The sequence below is a fragment of the Panthera pardus genome, unplaced genomic scaffold, assembly GCF_024362965.1.
Source record: "Panthera pardus isolate Hobbes unplaced genomic scaffold, ASM2436296v1 HiC_scaffold_22, whole genome shotgun sequence".
In the NCBI taxonomy this organism is placed as follows: Eukaryota; Metazoa; Chordata; class Mammalia; order Carnivora; family Felidae; genus Panthera; species Panthera pardus.
Genome location: NW_026526788.1, coordinates 37,515,525 through 37,534,305, shown reverse-complemented (window position 1 = coordinate 37,534,305; position 18,781 = coordinate 37,515,525). Strand labels below are relative to the sequence as shown.

Below are 18,781 nucleotides of genomic sequence, written 5' to 3'. Positions count from 1 at the left end.
AGCCCGATGTGAGGCTTGAACTCACAAACAGCGAGATCATGACCTGAGCCAAAGTTGGATGCTTAACCAACTGAGCCACACAGGCACCCCGATGAACTTTAAAAAAATAAATAAAACCCAAACTCTGATCCTTTTAATTCACCCAGATGGAGCTGCCCTTTGTGGCCTTGAGGATCCAGCCTCCCTAGTCATAACTTCTGCCCCACAGTCCGCTTGATCAGTAGATCCAGGAAGTATATCATACCAGGGAGAAGGCTAGGGAAGGGGACTGACATTAGGCAGTCATATGACTGGGGGGCTTGAACGTTTTACTTTAGGCCATAAAGTAAATGTGACCTCATTTTAAGAGTTGTGGGCAGTAAGACCAAAATAACTCAGAGTCTTTATAGAGGTGGATATTGATATATTTATTTATATGGGTTTATTAAACAATAGGGTGTCGCAGGAGGTGCAACGTTTTTCTCTTTAAAAGGGAGGTGAGGGGCGCCTGGGTGGCGCAGTCGGTTAAGCGTCCGACTTCAGCCAGGTCACGATCTCGCGGTCCGTGAGTTCGAGCCCCGCGTCAGGCTCTGGGCTGATGGCTCGGAGCCTGGAGCCTGTTTCCGATTCTGTGTCTCCCTCTCTCTCTGCCCCTCCCCCGTTCATGCTCTGTCTCTCTCTGTCCCAAAAATAAATAAAAAACGTTGAAAAAAAAATTTTTTTTTAAATAAATAAAAAATTAAAAAAAAAAAAGGGAGGTGACCGGGGCGCCTGGGTGGCTCAGTTGCTTACATATCTGACTTCAGCTCAGGTCATGATCTCATGGTTCGTGAGTTCAAGCCCTGCATTGGGCTCTGCACTGACAGCTTCTAATCCTCTATCTCCCTCTCTCTGCCCCTTCCCTGCTCGCTCTCTCTTTCTCGAAAATAAAGTAAAAAAACATTACAAAATGAGAGGTTACCATTTAAAAGCCTTCCGCAAAGAATATGTTAAGAAACCGGTAGTAACAGTTGCCTCTGGCAATGGAAGCAATGACGGAGGATGGAGGTATTTTTCACACTGTGTTCCGTTGGGCTTTTCTAATTTCGTGCTTTCTGAAGGTATTGCCATTTTTTTTAAATCAATATCTGATGGTAACGAAGTCGTGTTGGAAAGTGCTCAGGTGTTTTGAAAGTAGCGGAGTGGTGGCTCCCAGTTACTCAAACAGCAAGTACACACCAGATACGCAGGGTGGACACGGTCACTGGGATAAGGTGACAAAGATGTCTTCAGTTGACACGGCCTTAAATCTCCAAGATTTTCAGGATGCCTGGGGGGCTCGGTTGAGCATCCAACTTTGGCTCAGGTCGTGGTCTCACAGTCCGTGAGTTCCAGCCCCACATCGGGCTCTGCGCGGTCAGCAAGGAAACTTCTTTGGATCTTCTGTTCCCCTCTCTCTCTGCACCCCCACCACGTGCTTACGCTCTTTCTCTCAAAAATAAACCTTTAAGAAAGAAAACCACGATTTTCTCTTCTGACATAAGAAGACCGTAGTGGGCGTTGCAGGGCTGAAACGGCACTTCCACGAAGCTGTCAGACCCGGGCCCTGCTTCTCCCCTTGTACCAGCTCTGGTTTATGGCCCTGAACTCATCCTTCATGATCCAAGGCGGCCCCTCCATTTCCTGGCATTCTAGCCAGAAGACAAGGGGAAAGAGAGGCATAGCACTTCCTTTAAGGAAAGTTCCCAAAAGCTGCATGACGTTTCTGTTTCCATCCCTTCCGCCAGAACTAACCGAACCTAGCTCCAAGGGAAGCTGGCAAATGCCGCTTGGGTTCTGGGTAGCCGTGTGCCTAGCAAAGATAACCGGAGGAACAGGAAGTGGGAAACAATCGTGTCTCTGCTTCTGGTGTATCAGGACCTTCGGGGTTTTGTTGTTGTTAATTCGTTGTTTTGATTGACAAAGGTCCACAAGTCCCCCCTGAACCCCTCAGAACAGAATGTTGCTGGGGCAGGTGGGACCAAGGAACCTCTTCCTCTTCAGAAGAAACGGACCGAGACCCTGACCCCTTCATTCCCCCTGTTCTTTTCCCCTTCTGGCAAATTTTACACCTGACAGTTTTTGTTTTGGCTTTTTGGCTTGGTTTTTTTGTTTTGTTTTTTAATAAACTGATATTGAAATTAGATCACATTCCCTTAGCAGGCTGTTCAAAGTGTTTCTGGGCTCTTGGAGAATATAACTCAAACATTCATTCAGTAGCCCTGATGATTGCTCGCCTGCTACCAGGTGCTGGGTGGAGAGTGTGGGCAAAATTTCTGTGGCCCCTTACCTTGTTGACTTAATCCAGTCACAGCACTCTCCAGCAGAAATAAATGTAACTTTAAATTTTCTAGCATCCATACATTTTTTTAAAATGGTAAGCTTAATGTCAACGATATATTTTATTTAACTCAACACGTCCAAAATAAATATTTTTATTTATGTAATCAATTTAAAAATTATGAGATATTTTACACTCTTTATGCTAAATTTTCAAAATCCAGTGTATTTTTTTTTAATGTTTATTTATTTTTGAGAGAGAGAGCAGGGGAGGGGCAGAGGAAGAGGGAGACAGAGGATCCGAAGCAGGCTCCAGGCTCCAAGCTATCAGCACAGAGCCTGATGTGGGGCTCGAACCCACGAACTGTGAGATCATGACCGGAGGGGGAATCGGACACTTAACGACTGAGCCACCCAGGTGCCCCATAATCCACTGCATGTTTTATACTTAACAGCATATCCCAAGTTCCATGTGTGCAATAGCCACATGTGGCTGGTGGCTATCGTATTAAGACTGGAAAGCATGGGTTAGTGGAAGAGGAGAGACCGTAAATGGTACACAATTACGTGCTGTGCTGAGCCAGGGAAGAGCTACAGTAATAAAGAAGAATGTAGAGCCGGTGGTCTGAGCGGGCCTCAGAGCAGGGGCCACCTGAAGGATGAGAAGAGCAAGGGCGACGGCTCCGGAAGAGGGACTGGTCCACAGGGAGGCCCTGGGGAAGGGGAGCCTGGCCCATTCAAGGGCCAAGGGCCACCAGCAGGAAGCCAGTGACATCCTCTCCAGAAACTTCTAACCGGTATCTGAGCTGAGCCCAGGCCCAGGGAGTTTCCACCGACTTCTGTGCCTTCTGAGGCTGGGCCCTCGGCTCCCCCCACTCACTGTCCAAGGAACTTTCTGGTGAACGTCTATCTCTTGGGGTTTGGAAGTGTCCAGAAGTCATTTTCTGTGGCCTCTTCACCTGGCCCCAAACCCACGTCCTATTAGAAGGTGGATGATCCACACTCTGAAAAGGCAGAGGGAGCCTGGCGGAGAAAGACCGAGTCCCACAGCCTCCGTCAGAAGCTTTTTGGCACAGAGTTCGCTCCGTGTTCACAGTGCGCCTGGGGCCTGTACTTCCATACTCCTTTCCTGGAGGAGGGATTGCCTCCAAGGGAAGCCAGGGGTGAGGAGAATCGTGCCCCTGTCCCCTGCAGTCACTTCACCACCAAACAACAGGCCTGACCAATTCACCCCATACAGGTCGGGGAGCATATCGTAACCACCCGAGGCTGGCATGAGAAGTAAACTTGACCAGACTCCCGGCTAGACTACACCAGTCTCCCAGGGACTCAAGGCAAGCGATGTATTCAGCCTTCAGTAAGACAGCGCTCGGGCTCCGTGTGAATTCACAGAGGTGCCAAGAACTCCACGGGTCCGGCAGAAATGGTCCTGGTCTGAGCGCGCCAAGACCCACCCTGCCTGGGTTGGCCGCCTTACCTGCTTTCCCTCCCTCCCAGTTTCCCAGTCCACAAACCACCGTCTGGCCTGCGTATTTTAATTATTTTGCTAATTGTGTCTCCCCCCAGTGGAATGCAGGCTCCACGAGGATGGGTAGTTCCTTTTGTTTTAATCGCCCCGCTGTGCCCTCCAGGCTTAGCACGGTGCCTGGCACGTAGTGGGTGGAATAAATGAAGTGGATTCAGTCTTGAATTCCCTCTTAGTATTCAGCATCAAGGAGTGAGGCCCTTGGAGCCCAGGAGCCTGGATTTCTATCTCTGCTCACTTTGCAGCTTCCTCGAAGCTGCCCCGAGCCCACAGGCCCGTTAAGGGTGTCCTCGCTGCAGGGTCTCTGTCCAAGGACTGTCGTCTCCCACTTTCCCCCCACCAAAGGCTCAATTGCACCTTTGCCCAGGGCGGGCCCCTCGCAGCGCGCTGCAACCGGGGCAAGTGGCTGATGAGCACCTCCCCGCCTCCCATTCCTGTCTGCGGGCCTGGGCCCCAACCCTGGCCCCAAACAGAAGAGTCGGAGCCAAACACTTCCAGCATATACCACCATGGGTGATTTATTTAAGGGTCTCCAAATAATCACTTAAGTGTCACCATGGCAACCTGAAGAGTTGCCATGGAGATTGGAGCAGGAAACGTCCCCATGGAGACCCCTGGGAGACTCTCTAGGAAATCATTACCAGGTGGATGGGGCTTGAGAAGGGGAAGCTGGGCACATGAGGGAGCCCCACGCTTCTGTGTACTGGCAGGAGGAGGGGGTGAAAGGGCAGGGTGGGAAAGACCAGCCTGGGAAGGCGGGCAAGTTAATGATCTCCACCAAGTCTAGGGTCCCGTGTGATAAAGAACTACCGTATGCACAGAATCCATCTGACGGGAAAGTCGGGAAACTAGAAACTTTGGTGGCCCCAAAGAAGGGGGTGAGGGAGAGAGACTTATTCGTCACGTGTGCTCCTTTGTGTACTGTCGGACTTTGTTTTGTCAGGTATGTAAATATTAAATATTCCAAAACTAAAATTAAATAAGTTATTTACAGAGCATTTACTACATTCAATATTTATACCCTCAAAACAACTCCATAAGGTTAGGTATCGATCCCACTACACAGATGGGCAAACTGGGGTTCAGAAAGCGGCCCACCATCACACAGATCGGTGGGAATTAAACCCAGGGCTCTCCAGCACCCCCAGCACGTCTGAGTTCTCTGATCTGCCTCTGGCCCGCTGAGCACTGTTAGGTGACTGTCACACCCCTGGAGCTCAGCGTCTTCCCCCGCAACAGCTGGGCGGTGGGGACTGGGTGAAAGCTAAAGTCCTGCTATAGTGCTGACATCCTGTGACTGGGGGCTCTTTGGAAGGGTTTCTGAGAATGATCACCACAGCCCTTCTCTTCCTCCCCCTTTCCCTCAGCCACTCTCCAGTCCCCATCCACAGCAGTGCGTCTGCAGGGTTCCAAAGGAAACACTTCACTCAGAGAGCCAAGCCAGAGGGACCTTTGAAGAAGCTCTATATTCCCTCTTAGCAGAGGAGGAGGGTGTGGCCCAAGAGAGGGAAGGTGACCCACCAGGCAAATGCAAACCCAAACCATGACCTATCTCCACGCACCCATTAGGGTGGTTATCATGGAAACAAAACAAAACAACAAAAAAAAAAGATGAACCAAGACAAGTGTCTGGAAAGATGTTGAGAAATTAGAACCTTCATACACTACTAGTGGGGAGATTGGAACCTACATACACAGCTATCAAATGGTTCAGCTGTGTCTCAGCTCAGGCTGCTACAACAAAATCCCATTGGCTGGGTAGTTTAAATAACAGACACTTATGCGGCACCTGGGTGGCTCAGTCAGTTAAGTGTCCGACTTCGGCTCAGGTCATGATCTCATGGCTTGTGAGTTCGAGCCCTGCGTCGGGCCCTGTGCTGACAGCCAGGAGCCTGGAGCCTGCTTCGCACTCTCTCTCTCTCAAAAACAAATAAACACTTAAAAATAATAACAAGGGGCACCTGGGTGGCTCGGTCGGTTGGGCGTCCGACTTCGGCTCAGGTCATGATCTCACGGTCCGTGGGTTCAAGCCCCGCATCAGGCTCTGTGCTGACCGCTCAGAGCCTGGAGCCTGTTTCAGATTCTGTGTCTCCCTCTCTCTCTGCCCCTCCCCTGTTCATGCTCTGTCTCTCTCTGTCTCAAAAATAAATAAATGTTAAAAAAAATTAAAAAAAAATAATAATAACAAAATAAACAACACACACCTCTTTCTCACAGTTCTGGACACTGAGAAGTCCAAGATCAAAGTGCCACTATATTCAGTTCTTCATGAGGGCCCATGTACAGACAGCCACCTGCTTGAGGTATCCTCACATGGTGGAGGGAGAAGCTCGGGTGTCTCTTTTCTTCCTATAAGGGCTCAAATCCCATCATGGAGCTCCACTCTCGTGACCTCATCTAAATGTAATTACCTCCCCAAAGCCTCACCTCCTAATAGCATCACATTGGGGGTTATGGCTTCAACCATTAACTTAGTGGGGGGATGGACGCAAACATTCAGTCCATGAAAAAAATTCTAGAAAACAGTCTGGCAGTTGCTCAAAGGGTTAAACATAGGTATCACATGGCTCAGCAATTCTGCACCTAGGTGTATCCCCAAGAGGGTTCAAAACATGGGTTAATGCAAAAACAGGGACAGGAATGTTCACGGCGCCATTCTACAAAATAGTCAAAAAGTGGAAAGGACCCAAATGTCCGTCAGTGGATGAATGGATAAACAAAATGTGGCACATCCACAAATGGAATGTTATTTGGCCATAAAAGGGATCAAAGTATTGACCTACGCTACAATGCGGGTGATCCTTGAGAAGGTCATGCTAAGGGAAAGAAGCCACTCACAAAGCACCACACAGAACCACATACCATATATGTGATGGCACTTACATGAAACAGGGGTATCTGTAAAGACAGAAAGTAAGTTAGCGCCTGCTCGGGGCAGGGGGTGGTGGGGGGGGGGGGGTGGCGGGGAAGATTGGGTGGTGACTGCTAATGGGTGTGGGGTTTCTTCCGGGGTGGTGAAAATGTTCTCAAATTGACTGTGGCGATAGGTGCATGACTCTGAATATTCTAAAAGTCACTAAATTGTATACTTTGAGTGGGTACGTTGTATGCTACGTGGATAATATCTCAATAAAGCTGTTTAAACAAGACAGTGAGAGGGAAAGTACTAACCCAAGGTCGCACAACCACTAGTGGCTGCTTTGGGGTCCTGGCGACCGGCCAGCCTCCTCGCACCCATTCTCTTTAGGAGGGCCAGTAGGGCTTCTCGGGCTGTTTCTGAAATGAGTGGGTGCCGTGTGCTGGGGGCTTCAGATCGTGCCCTCCTCCCCACGGCCCTCAGCCAGACCATCATTCTTTAACAAATGGGGCAACCTCAAGATTTCATTTAGAGAAAGGGGTCCACTGTCAAAAGAAAAGAAAAGTAAAAGTTTGAAAGACACTGACCAGAGAAAGTATTAAGGAGGGATGGCAAAGTGATTAAGAACCTAGCCACTGGCCTTGTAGGAAGCCTGTCTTTTTATTCTGATGCTTTGATATGCTGGGGCCTTGCTGACCCTGGAGAGACTACCCCTTCCAGGACTAGCCAATTCCTGGAGATAAAGGATTGTCCTGGGAGTGCACTTTTAATATGCAAACCAACTGATTTAGAGCCCATATCCCAATCACCTTTTTTTTTTTTAATACATATAAGTTTTTTGTGTTTTTTTTTTTTTTAGGTAATCTCTACACCCAACATGGGGCTTGAACTTGCAACCCTGAGATCAAGAGTCACATACTCCCATCGACTGAGCCTGCCAGGTACCCCAATAGCCTTGTTATTACACTCAGCCACTATTCCCCTGTCCTAATCACCCCAGGGCCAGGTACCAGACAACAAGGGACAGCCCTATGCCCCAGAGCCACTGACACTATTCAAACTAGACAATCTTGAATGTGCTTACCCCACCTTGCCCATCCTTCCTGCAGAAACCACAACAAAGGGTCTCAGCCATGTTTCCCCTTCCCCACCTGCCTTCTGGTGCTTCCCAGTGTGCCCCTGTATGGCACGTCCCCTCCTCTTGGGAACTGTGAGTAACATACTCTCTTTTCTTTTTACTGAGGAATAATTGACATATGCCATTATATTTGTTTCAGGTGCACAACATAATGATTCAATATTTGTGTACATGGAAAATGATCACCACAGTAAGTCTAGCTAACATCTGTCACCATGCATAATTATAAAACTTTTTTTCTACTTGTGATGAAAACTTTTAAAATCTACTCTCTTAGCAATTGTCAGACATACAGTACAATATTGTTAGCTACAGTCACCATGCTGGGCACACACTACCTTTCCTAGGACAATTATCCCCCGATCTGTTGGCCTCACCATACCTAAATAAAAATGAGGTCTATGTTTTGTTGGGTTTTTTTAAATTTTTTTTTTTTAACATTTATTTATTTTTGAGATAGAGAGAGAAAGAGCATGAACAGGGGAGGGTCAGAGAAAGAGGGAGACACAGAATCTGAAACAGGCTCCAGGCTCTGAGCTGTCAGCACAGAGCCCGACGCGGGGCTTGAACCCACGGACGGCGAGATCATGACCTGAGCCGAAGTCGGCTGCTTAACTGACTGAGCCACCCAGGCGCCCCAAAAATGAGGTCTATGTTTTAAAGCAGGCCTCGTTCTGCTCTAAGTCTGCCTTGGCCCCCCGTGACCTCAGACAAAGTCCTCCACCTCTGTGTCTCCCTGTACTCCTCCACAAACCCAGGTTACCAGCTAGGCCGGGCTCAGGATCCTCACAGACCAGTGTTGTGTTTATAATCCATTGTGGCTTACAAAAGAAGGCTGTGCCAAGGGCCCGAGTGGGCACTCCAGTCCAGCTCCTGCTCTGCTTTTCAAGCTATGGATGTGCCAGGAAAAAAGGGCATCGGTTCCTAATACATAAAAAGGCCCCTGTGGGTCAGCAGTGGCCCTCAGCCACCATATGGTGCTACTACCAGGACTGATAGGGTTAAGAGTTGTGGAGTACGTAGAACAGCACCTAGCACGCCAGAAATAGTGTCATCATGGTCCCAGAAGGCGGGACAGGGTTCCTAGATACCGTGACAGTATCAAGGAAGGGTTCCATTCTTAAATTTTTTTTTTAATGTTTTTATTTATTTTTGAGAGAGAGAGAAACAGAGTGTGAGCAGGGAAGGGGCAGAGAGAGAGGGAGACACAGAATCTGAAGCAGATTCCAGGCTCCAAGCTGTCAGCACAGAGCCCGATGCAGGGCTCGAACTCACCAACTGTGAGATCATGACCTGAGCCGAAGTCGGACGCTTAACCGACTGAGCCCCCCAGGCGCCCCTAGCCGATGTCATTTAAATCTCAAAGGAAAATGAACTGAGCTGACGCCCAGTCTACAAATGAACACATATTTGCACACCCACATTCATAGCAGCATTATTCACAAGAGCCAAAATGTGGAAGCAACCCAAGTGCCTGTTGACAGATGAATAAACAAAATGTGCACTATGAACACAATGGAATATTATTCAGCCTTAAAAAGGAAGGAAATTCTGACGCACGCTGCAACCTAGATGAGCCTTGAGGACATTACACCAAGTGAAATAAGTCCGTCACCAAAAGACAGATCCTGTATAATTCTACTTATATTAGGTGCCTAGAAGAGTCAAATCCACAGACACAGAAATAGAACGGTGGTTGCCAGGGGTTGAAGGGAGGGGGAAATGTGGAATTGTTGTTTAATGGACACTGAGTTTCAGTTTTTCCAGGATGAAAAAGTTCGGGAGATGGATGGTGTTGATGGCCACACAACAACGTGGATGTACTGAATGCCACCGAAGTATACACTTAAAAATAGTTTAAGTGATAGATTTTATGTAATGTGTATTTTACCACAATTTCGTTTTAAAGGCACAGCCAAGTCATTTGCTAACAAAGCCATACACAGGAGAGTAATGACCCTCGTCCTTTAGGAAAACTGCTCAGGGCAGTGGGAAGTGATCTTTAAAATGCTTCTCGACCATAGAGGAAGGGAAGGAAAAATAAGTTACCAACAGAGAGGGAGGGAGGCAAACCATGAGAGACTCTTAAATACAGAGAACAAACTGAAGGTTGATGGGGAGGTGGGGGGTTGGGGGCAGGAAAAATGGGTGATGGGCATTGAGGAGGGCACTTTTTGGGATGAGCACTGGGTGTTATATATACAATGAACCATGGGAATCTACTCCCAAAGCCAAGACCACACTGTATGCACTGTATGTTAGCTAACATGACAATAAATTATTAAAATAATTTTAAACCGAAGAAGGGAAAAATAAATAAGTAAGTAAGTAAGTAAATAAAGTGCTTCTCCACTAGGCAGGTGGTAACATTTGTTTGGACCCCTCAGAGCCCGCGGAGGCCGAGCTCTCTGTCCGTGAGGTGCCTGGAACGTGAGGTTTCCTGCTCACGCCAGCTATTTTATTTTTTATTTTCTTTCCTTTTTATTTGTATCCCAATATAGTTAACCTACAGTGTTGTATTAGTATGAGCTGTTTTAAGTTAATCGCACGCACATAGATTCATGCTAATGTGACAGGAGAAAATGCTCTCTCTCTAATTTGCACTTGTTTGTTTTCTCCTGAGGTTCAACTTGTTGTTGACTAGTGGTTTTCATCTTTCACAAGTGGCCTGCTGTCAATGCTCCTAGAACAACCAGAAACACAAGTGCTTCCTGGTCCCCCTGGCACCTCAAAGGTCATTGCCCTTGCTTTTGAGAAGTCGCTAGTCTTGGACGTCCGGTGTCTCAGTCAGAATTCCTAGTGACAAGAGATAGAAACCAAATCCAGCTCATGATGTGGACAAGTTTTGTTCTGTTTGTTTTTGGAAACGTATCAGGCAGCACACAGAGTCGTCACAAAGGCTGGGAAGGCAGTGCAGGGATTCACGATGAGGAGATAAGCAAAAGGCAAGGGCAAACAGCAGCAGAGAACCGACGGGGCCGCACCCCTGCGTGGTCTGGTGAGGGCCCGGGGCGCCTTGCTGGGGGGCCTGGTGCCGCCTTGGCCCTACTGCTAAGACTCTCCATTCTCCCCTTGCAGGGCAACCGGTTGACCACACTGGCCACCAGGGACCAAGGGCAGGGGTAGTAAGGGTCTGTCATTCCTGTCCTGGGGAACAGGAGACAAGGAAATGCCTTCACTTGATGGAGGAAGGAGAGATTTAGATGCTGGGCCATCCAGAAGATGAGAAACACCAAGTACTTAAGAGAGTATAAACCATCTTTGTGTCCATAAGAGTAGCAATCAACAGCCGCTGTTTATCGGGTTTTGCTGATAGGGTTATGCAGCAAGAACCCCGGTGAACATATCAAATGTTGTCATTAACTCTTCAAATGATCCTGTAACAGGTATGCTTGTCCCTGTTTTGTAAGTGAAAAACCTGAGGCCCAGAGTGGTTCTTTCACTCTTCCAGGGCAGGCATAAATGTTGGAACCAGAAAACAAACCCAGTTCCATCTGACTCTAAAGTCACCAGGCTTTCTACGTGGTTGACCAGTCACAACACCTGCCTCCCCAGGAGTGGCCAGAGGCCACCCAGAGAGCACGTAGCAGAGTGTGACCCCGGAGCCTCTGGCTAGATCTGCTCTATCAGGATCTCTGAATGCTCTTCAAGGTCCGGGAAGGCTCCAAACACAACCTCTCCCCACCTGATTGATGTAAGGAAGCTTTTGCCGGGGTGTTTTCTTCATGTTCTCTTATTTAGCCAGGAAAAAGTGTATAGAATGTGTATTTAAAAAAATATTTTTGCCAGGGGGGTGGCACCCGGGTGGCTCAGTCAGTTGAGTGCCCGACTTCAGCTCAGGTCATGATCTCCCTGCTCATGAGTTTGAGCCCCACATCAGGCTCTGTGCTCAGAGCCTGGAGCCTGCTTTGGATTCTGTGTCTCCCTCTCTCTCTCTGCCCCTTTCCCACTCACACTCACACTCTTTCTCTCAAAAATAAATAAACGTTGAAAAAAAATTTTTTAAATAATAAAATAAAATAAATATTTGGGGGGCACCTGGGTGGCTCAGTCAGTTGAGCATCTGACTTTGGCTGGGTTGTGATCTTGTGGTTTGTGAGTTCAAGCCCCAACCAGCACAGAGTCTACTTCATATCCTCTGTCTCCCCCTCTCTCTACTCCTCCCCTTCTTGTGCTCTGTATTAAAAAAAAACATTAAAATAATATTTAAAAAGATATTTGGGGGCACCTGGGTGCCTCAGTCTGGTTGAGCATTCAACTCTTTTTTTTTAAATTTTTTTTTTAACGTTTATTTATTTTTGAGACAGAGAGAGACAGAGCATGAACAGGGGAGGGTCAGAGAGAGAGGGAGACACAGAATCCAAAGCAGGCTCCAGGCTCTGAGTGGTCAGCACAGAGCCCAACGTGGGGCTCGAACTCACAGACCAAGAGATCCTGACCTGAGCCAAAGTTGGATGCTTAACAGACTGAGCCACCCAGGCGCCCTGAGGACATTTTCTAAACTGTGGAAAATAGTGTCCAAGGAGACAATGGCCGTCTCACTTGGTGGGAAAAGCAGATCAGCGTGCAAGGCTGCCAAGGCAAGGGGTATGGTGAGGAGATACAGAAAAGGAGACTCTCCCCCCAAAATTTACCTTACAATCCCCCTTGGGGGCGTAGGAAGCTTTCTGAGGTGATGGGAATATTCTATATTTTGGTTGTGATGAAGGTCATACAGCTGTTTACATTTGTCAAGATTGTACTCTTAAATGAGCGAATGTTCTTGTAAGTAAATCAATATCTTGTATTTTAAATCAGTAGAGTTGATTATTTCAGAATCCCCCTTGAAGCTTGGCTGACCCCTAAACCAACCCACCCAGAGCGCCAGACTCGTGAACAGAGCAGAGAATCAGGCCTCTGCAGCTGGACAGCTGAGTGGAGATTTCTAGCTGTCCAGCACCGGGACAGCTGGAGTCTGGCCCCAGCCACAGTAGACAGACCTTGGCAAAGACCTAAGCGGTCTTTCGGCTGAGACCCTACAAGGACCATGAACGTGTAGAAAGGGCCAGGCATTAGGAATGGGAATGGAGCCTGGAGCCGGCAACACAACTCAATTTTGGAAGCTGGAAAACTAATGAGTGGCAACGAATTCAGCAGGTCCGCGAGAGCCGAATCCTAAATCGGCAGGGGGAGAAGCGAAAGGCAACTAGGTTTACTATGTGGAATCTCCAAAAGGCTCAGGAATCAGTGGCGCCAGAATTAGCAGTGAGGTTCGGGCTAAGAACAAGAGAATTGTTTGAGAATTTAAGAAGAGACCAGACGCCCCAAATACCCACTCCTATTCTACCATCTAAACTACTGTGTAACACTAAAAGTTTATTTTCAGGAGAAAGTAAACCAGAGGGTCTCAGATTAGGAGATATTGGGCTAAACCAGGCATGGGGTTCTGTACCTAAAGTGTGGGATTAAGCACGCTGACACTTTGGCTCAGGTCATGATCTCACACCTCGTGAGTTTGAGCCCTGCATCAGGCTCACTGCTGACAGTGCAGAGGCCGCTTTGGATCTTCTGTCTCCCTCTCTCTCTGCCCTCACCTGCTCATGCTCTCTCTCTCAAAAATAAACACTAAAAAAAAATACTTGAAAGAATTTTCCCCAAATTGAAGGACATACAGGGATGCCTGGGTGCCTCAGTAGGTTAAACACCCAACTTTGGTCCAGCTCATGATCTCACAGTTCATGAGTGTGAGCTGTGCATCCGGCTATCTGCTGACAGCTCAGAGCCTCCTTCAGACCCTCGGTCCCCTCTCTCAGCCCCTCCCCCACTCTCTGTCTCTGTCAAAAATAAACATTTAAGAAAAAGGTGGGGGGGCCCACAAAGGAGCATCCGGCCAGCTCAGTCAGTAGAACATGTGACTCTCGATCTTGGGGTTGTTGGATTCAAGTCCCACGTTGGGTGTTACTTAAAATAAGTTTTGTTTTGTTTGTTTGTGTTTTTAGAGCACAAGCTGGAGAGAGTGACAGAGGGGGAGAGAGAGAGAGAGAGAGAGAGAGAGAGAGAGAGAGAATCTTAAGCAGATTTCATACTCAGTGTGGAACTGGGTATGGGGCTAAATCCCACAACCCTGGGATCATGAACTGAGCTGAAGAGTTGACGTTAGAGGCTCAACCGACTTAGCCACTGAAGTGCCCCCCAAATAAAATCTTTAAAAAATAAAAATAAATAATAAATAAGTGAAAAATAAAAGGACCTACCAAACACCTGACACAATGGATGAAAACAGAACCACATCAAGAAAAATCATCATAATCCAGAACACAGAAGACAAAAAGAAGGTTCTACAAATTTCCAAAGGGATAGAGGAACCGGTCAGATTTAAGAATGGCTTGGGGAACCTGAGTGACTCAGTCTGTTAAGTGTCTGACTTCAGCTCGGGTCATGATCTCATGGTTCTTGAGTTTGAGCCCCACATCAGGTTCTGTACTGACTACTCAGAACCTGGAGCCTGCTTCGGATTCTTTGTCTCCTTCTCTCCCTGCCCCTCCTCTCACACTCTGTTTCTCTCCCTCGCTCAAAAATAAATAAACATTAAATTTTGTTTTAAAAAAAAGAAAGAAGAATGACTTGAATGTCTCAAAAGAAGCACCACAAGTCAGAAGACACATAAGGAATGTTCTCAAAATCCTGAAGGTAAGTTATCCCCAACTTAAAATTTCATACCCAACCAAGTTATCAATCAAATTTGAAAGTAGAAAAAGGCATTTTCAGTCATTTAAGATCAAAAAAGCTTCTGGGGCTCCTGCGTGGCTCAGTCCGTTAAGCATCTGACTCTTGGTTTCGGCTCAGGTCATGATCTCATGATTCGTGAGTTCAAGCCCCGCACTGACCTTGTAGAGCCTGCTTGAGACTCTCTCTCTCTCTCTCTCTCTGCCTCTCCCCAGTTCATACTCTCTCCCTCTCTCTGTCTCAAAATAAATAAATAAACTTGAAAACAAAATTTTAAAGATCAAAAAAGTTTTTTTTTTCTTTCCTGACAGGGCAAAGCCTGCTTGGGATCCTCTCCCTCTCTCTCTCCCCCTCCCTGCTTGTGCTCTCTCTCCTTCTTTTCCCTCTCTCAGAATAAATAAATTAAAAAAAAATTGTTCTCATGTACTTAGTTGGAAATGCTGCTGGAGGATATGTTTCACCAGAATAAGGCAATAAACCAAGAAAAAGACAACTGAGGGGAGCCCAGCTGGCTTAGTCAGCAAAGCATGCAACTCTTGATCTTGAGGTTGTGAGTTCAAGCCCCACATTGGGCCTAGAGATTGCTTTAAAAAAAAAAAAAAAAAAAAAGACAGACCAAGGAAACTAGGAATCTGACCCAGGAGAGAAGTGTAGAGAGAATCCCAGAGGATACTTCTGCAGGCAGACTGACTACAGGAGGAAAGCAGTGTAACAGGCCTAGAGGGCAAACAGCCCAACTCAGGTTAGGTCAGAAAACTCCAGGAGAGATTTCATTAAGGAAATTAAACTGGGTGGGGGGTGGTGCGCCTGGATGGCTCAGTCAGTTAAGTGTCCGACTCTTCACTTTGGCTCAAGTCATGATCTCACAGTTTGTGAGTTTGAGCCCACATGGGGCTCTGCACTGACAGTGAGGAGCCTGCTTGGGATTCTCTCCCTCCCCCTCTCTCTGCCCCTCCCCTGCTTGCTCTAGGTATCTTTCTCAAAATAAAAGCAAACTTTAAAGAAAAAAAAAAAACACGGAAATTAAACTAGTAGACTATCATCTGAATTTAGTGAGGGGAGATTTCAACAACTGATAGAGTTTGGCATTGAGTACAAAGAAAATGAAGCAAATGAGGGGGCGGGGTGGATAATTATTCCCTCCGGGAAAAAAATGAAAAACTTGTGCATGAAATGGGAAGTAATCACAGTCTATCCATAGCTCATGGTATAAACGCATGGGAATAGCGTTTATCTAGTACCAGTACGGTCAATACCTACTGCTGCTCTAACCAGATTATCATATGGCGACACTGGAAGGATGGGGGCCAAAAGAGTGAGTGGGTTGTTGGGAGTAAGAACGAGCCATAGAAATTGAAGGTGGATTCCCCGATGAGGGAGAAGGCTCTTTTTCCTAAGTCTTGCGCCACCCTTTGACTCTGAGCTGTGGAAATGAATAACGTTACTAGAAATTAAAACCTTGCCCTGATTTCTATCTTGGAATATACAAGCTCAGGCAGGCCGGCCCAGGAAGCAATGCTAAGATATAAATGAAGAATCTAGGATCCTAAAAGAAAACTCTAGTGGTAGACAGGGACGGAAAGAGTACCTGCAGGTAAGAGGAACAGTGGTGCTTCCAGATATGGACTCAAGGTAAAAGTGAGGCGTCCTTAGATGCACCCAGGAAGCTGGTACACAGAACATAATCTTTGAACTTGACCTTCAGGTTGCAGCCCTATTCTCTAGAGAATGTGGCACGGGATGCAAGGCGAAGCAGCCATGGCTCCCCACCCTTTCCTCCGCTCCTCTCCATCCTTTGCTCCACCCTCCAGCCCTGCTCCTGCCCCTCAAGACTGCCTGGAGGTGTTGACCTGTGCTCACGCTTGCAGAGATCAGACTGGCTGTGGGGATCAGGATGTGCTTCAGAGCCAGCAGACAAACCTGGCTTTACTTTTGCCCCCCACCCCAACCCCCGCATGTTCTAACTCCCGTCACGGTCATGTCTACAATGTCTGGGCACACCGCTCAGCCGACCCACCTGCGTAGCTTCACCAGACATTCCACACTCAGACAGTGGTGCCGGGAGTAAAGCTGCAGAGAAAGGGAAGGTATTAGGGAGAATTAAGGTGAGGAAGTGACTCAGCCCAGCAAAAGCCTGCAGGCTCCCACAGGAGTTCTCGGGAGCAGGGAAGGCTGCCTATTTGGGCTTTCGAGTCAGCTTGGGAGTGTCCCTGAAATGTGGCTCTGCTCTGCCCCACTGAGCCCTGGGGTGGGAGGGTAGGGTGGGGGGCTCTTGCCCGTGCCCTCCCCTGGCCCCCAGAGCATCCCTGGTGGGCTGGGGGGCCATGGATTTGGCAAGCCTGCTGGTTTCTTTCTCCAGGATCTGTTTGCCTTGTGCAGAGTGGAGCCAGGTTGGGGAGATGACTCTAGGAGAGGCTGCTTCTCCCCGCCACCTCCAGGAGCTGCTCCCCAAGAGGACTGAGTGTGGGCCTTTGGGCCTGGCAGGTGGAAACCAGCCTCTTGGGGCTCAGGAGAGAACCACTGTTGTATAGAGAATGTGCAGTCTTACAGTCAAACAATCCCAATTCAAGCTCTTGAGCTTAGAAAAGATATTAGCCTCTTGGATACCTACTTCTTCATCAAACAAACCCTGGGAAACAAAACTACCTCATCCATTTGTGGTCAAAGCCACTCATCCACTCGCTCCACCAACATTCTTATATGCCAGGGTCTGGACTCATTTAGCAAGAACTCTATAAAGGAAACCACCCCACACCCATCAGGATAGCCACTATTAAAAAAAGAACAACAGAAAATAAAAAGTGTTGGCAAAGATGTGATCCAGCATTTTCTGAGTATATACCCGAAAGAATTGAAAGCAGGGTCTCATGTGGTGCCGGCGTGGCTGACTCTTGGTTTTGGTTCGTGTCATGATCTCATGGTTCATGGGCTCTGTGCAGACAGCATGGAACCTGCTTGGGATTCTCTCACTCCCTCTCTCTCTCTCTGCCCCTTCCCCACTCATGCTCTCTCTCTCACTATCTCAAGGTGAGTAAATAAACTTTAAAAAAAAAAAAAAGAGGGGCGCCTGGGTGGCTCAGTCGGTTGAGCGTCCCGACTTTGGCTCAGGTCATGATCTCACGGTCAGTGAGTTCGAGCCCCGCGTCAGGCTCTGTGCTAACCGCTCAGAGCCTGGAGCCTGTTTCGGATTCTGTGTCTCCCTCTCTCTCTGCCCCTCCCCTGTTCATGCTCTGTCTCTCTCTGTCTCAAAAATAAATAAACGTTTAAAAAAAATTAAAAAAAAAAAAAAGAAAGGAGGGTCTTGAAGAGATATTTGTACACACTTTTTCATAGCAGCATTATTCATAATAGCCAAAAGGTGGAAACAACCCAAGTGTCTGTTGATGGTTGAATTGATAAACGAAATGTGAAATGTACGTATACTGGGATATTCAGCCTTAACGAGGATAGAAATTCAGACACATGATACAACATGGATGAAACTTAGGCACATTATGCTAAGTAAAATAAGCAAATTACAAAGAGACAAATATTGCATGATTCCAGTTATATGAAGTACTTAGAATAGTGAATTCATAGTAACAGAAAGAATGGTGATGGCCAGGGGCTGAGGGGATGGGGAATGGGGAGTCGTCCTTTAAAAAGACACAATTCCTGGGGCGCCTGGGTGGCTCAGTCGGTTGAGCGTCCGACTTCGGCTCAGGTCACGATCTCGCGGTCCGTGAGTTCGAGCCCCGCGTCGGGCTCTGGGCCGATGGCTCAGAGCCTGGAGCCTGCTTCCGATTCTGTGTCTCCCTCTCTCTCTGCCCCTCCCCTGTTCATGCTGTGTCTCTCTCTGTCTCAAAAATAAATAAAAAACATTAAAAAAAAAATTTTTAAAAAGACACAATTCCTTCTACCAACATACCCAGATGCAGCTGGGCAGAGAGATGGGAATATAGCTACACATAGGTACCAGTGACGGCTTTCTTGGAAAGTGCTGTAAAGAAGAATGCACACAGTATGAGCAAACACAGATGAGGAAGCATTTCATTTTGCTTGGGGGTGGAGATGGGGGGTGGGTTCTGGGAGGAAAGGACATTTGAGCAGCACCCTTTACAGGAAGTAGGGTTTGATCAGAACAGAAGATCCTGGTTATCTATCACACCAGTTTTAGGACTCTGGGAAAATTCCATGACTCCTTTGAGCCTCGGTTTCCTCATTCATTGTAAGGGTGCCATGAGGATTAAATGAGAGACTGTATATCAATAGTCTCACACAGGAATTGGCACAAAATTCA

General features: G+C 47.5%; 1 long non-coding RNA gene across 1 annotated transcript; it reads left to right on the top strand.

Moving 5' to 3' along the window:
- Positions 1-8,465: 8,465 nt before the first annotated feature.
- On the top strand, positions 8,466-10,627 carry LOC109264278 (uncharacterized). The gene is made up of 2 exons (XR_002078674.2): positions 8,466-9,635; positions 10,421-10,627. It is a non-coding gene; the product is annotated as an uncharacterized LOC109264278 (long non-coding RNA).
- Positions 10,628-18,781: the final 8,154 nt, after the last annotated feature.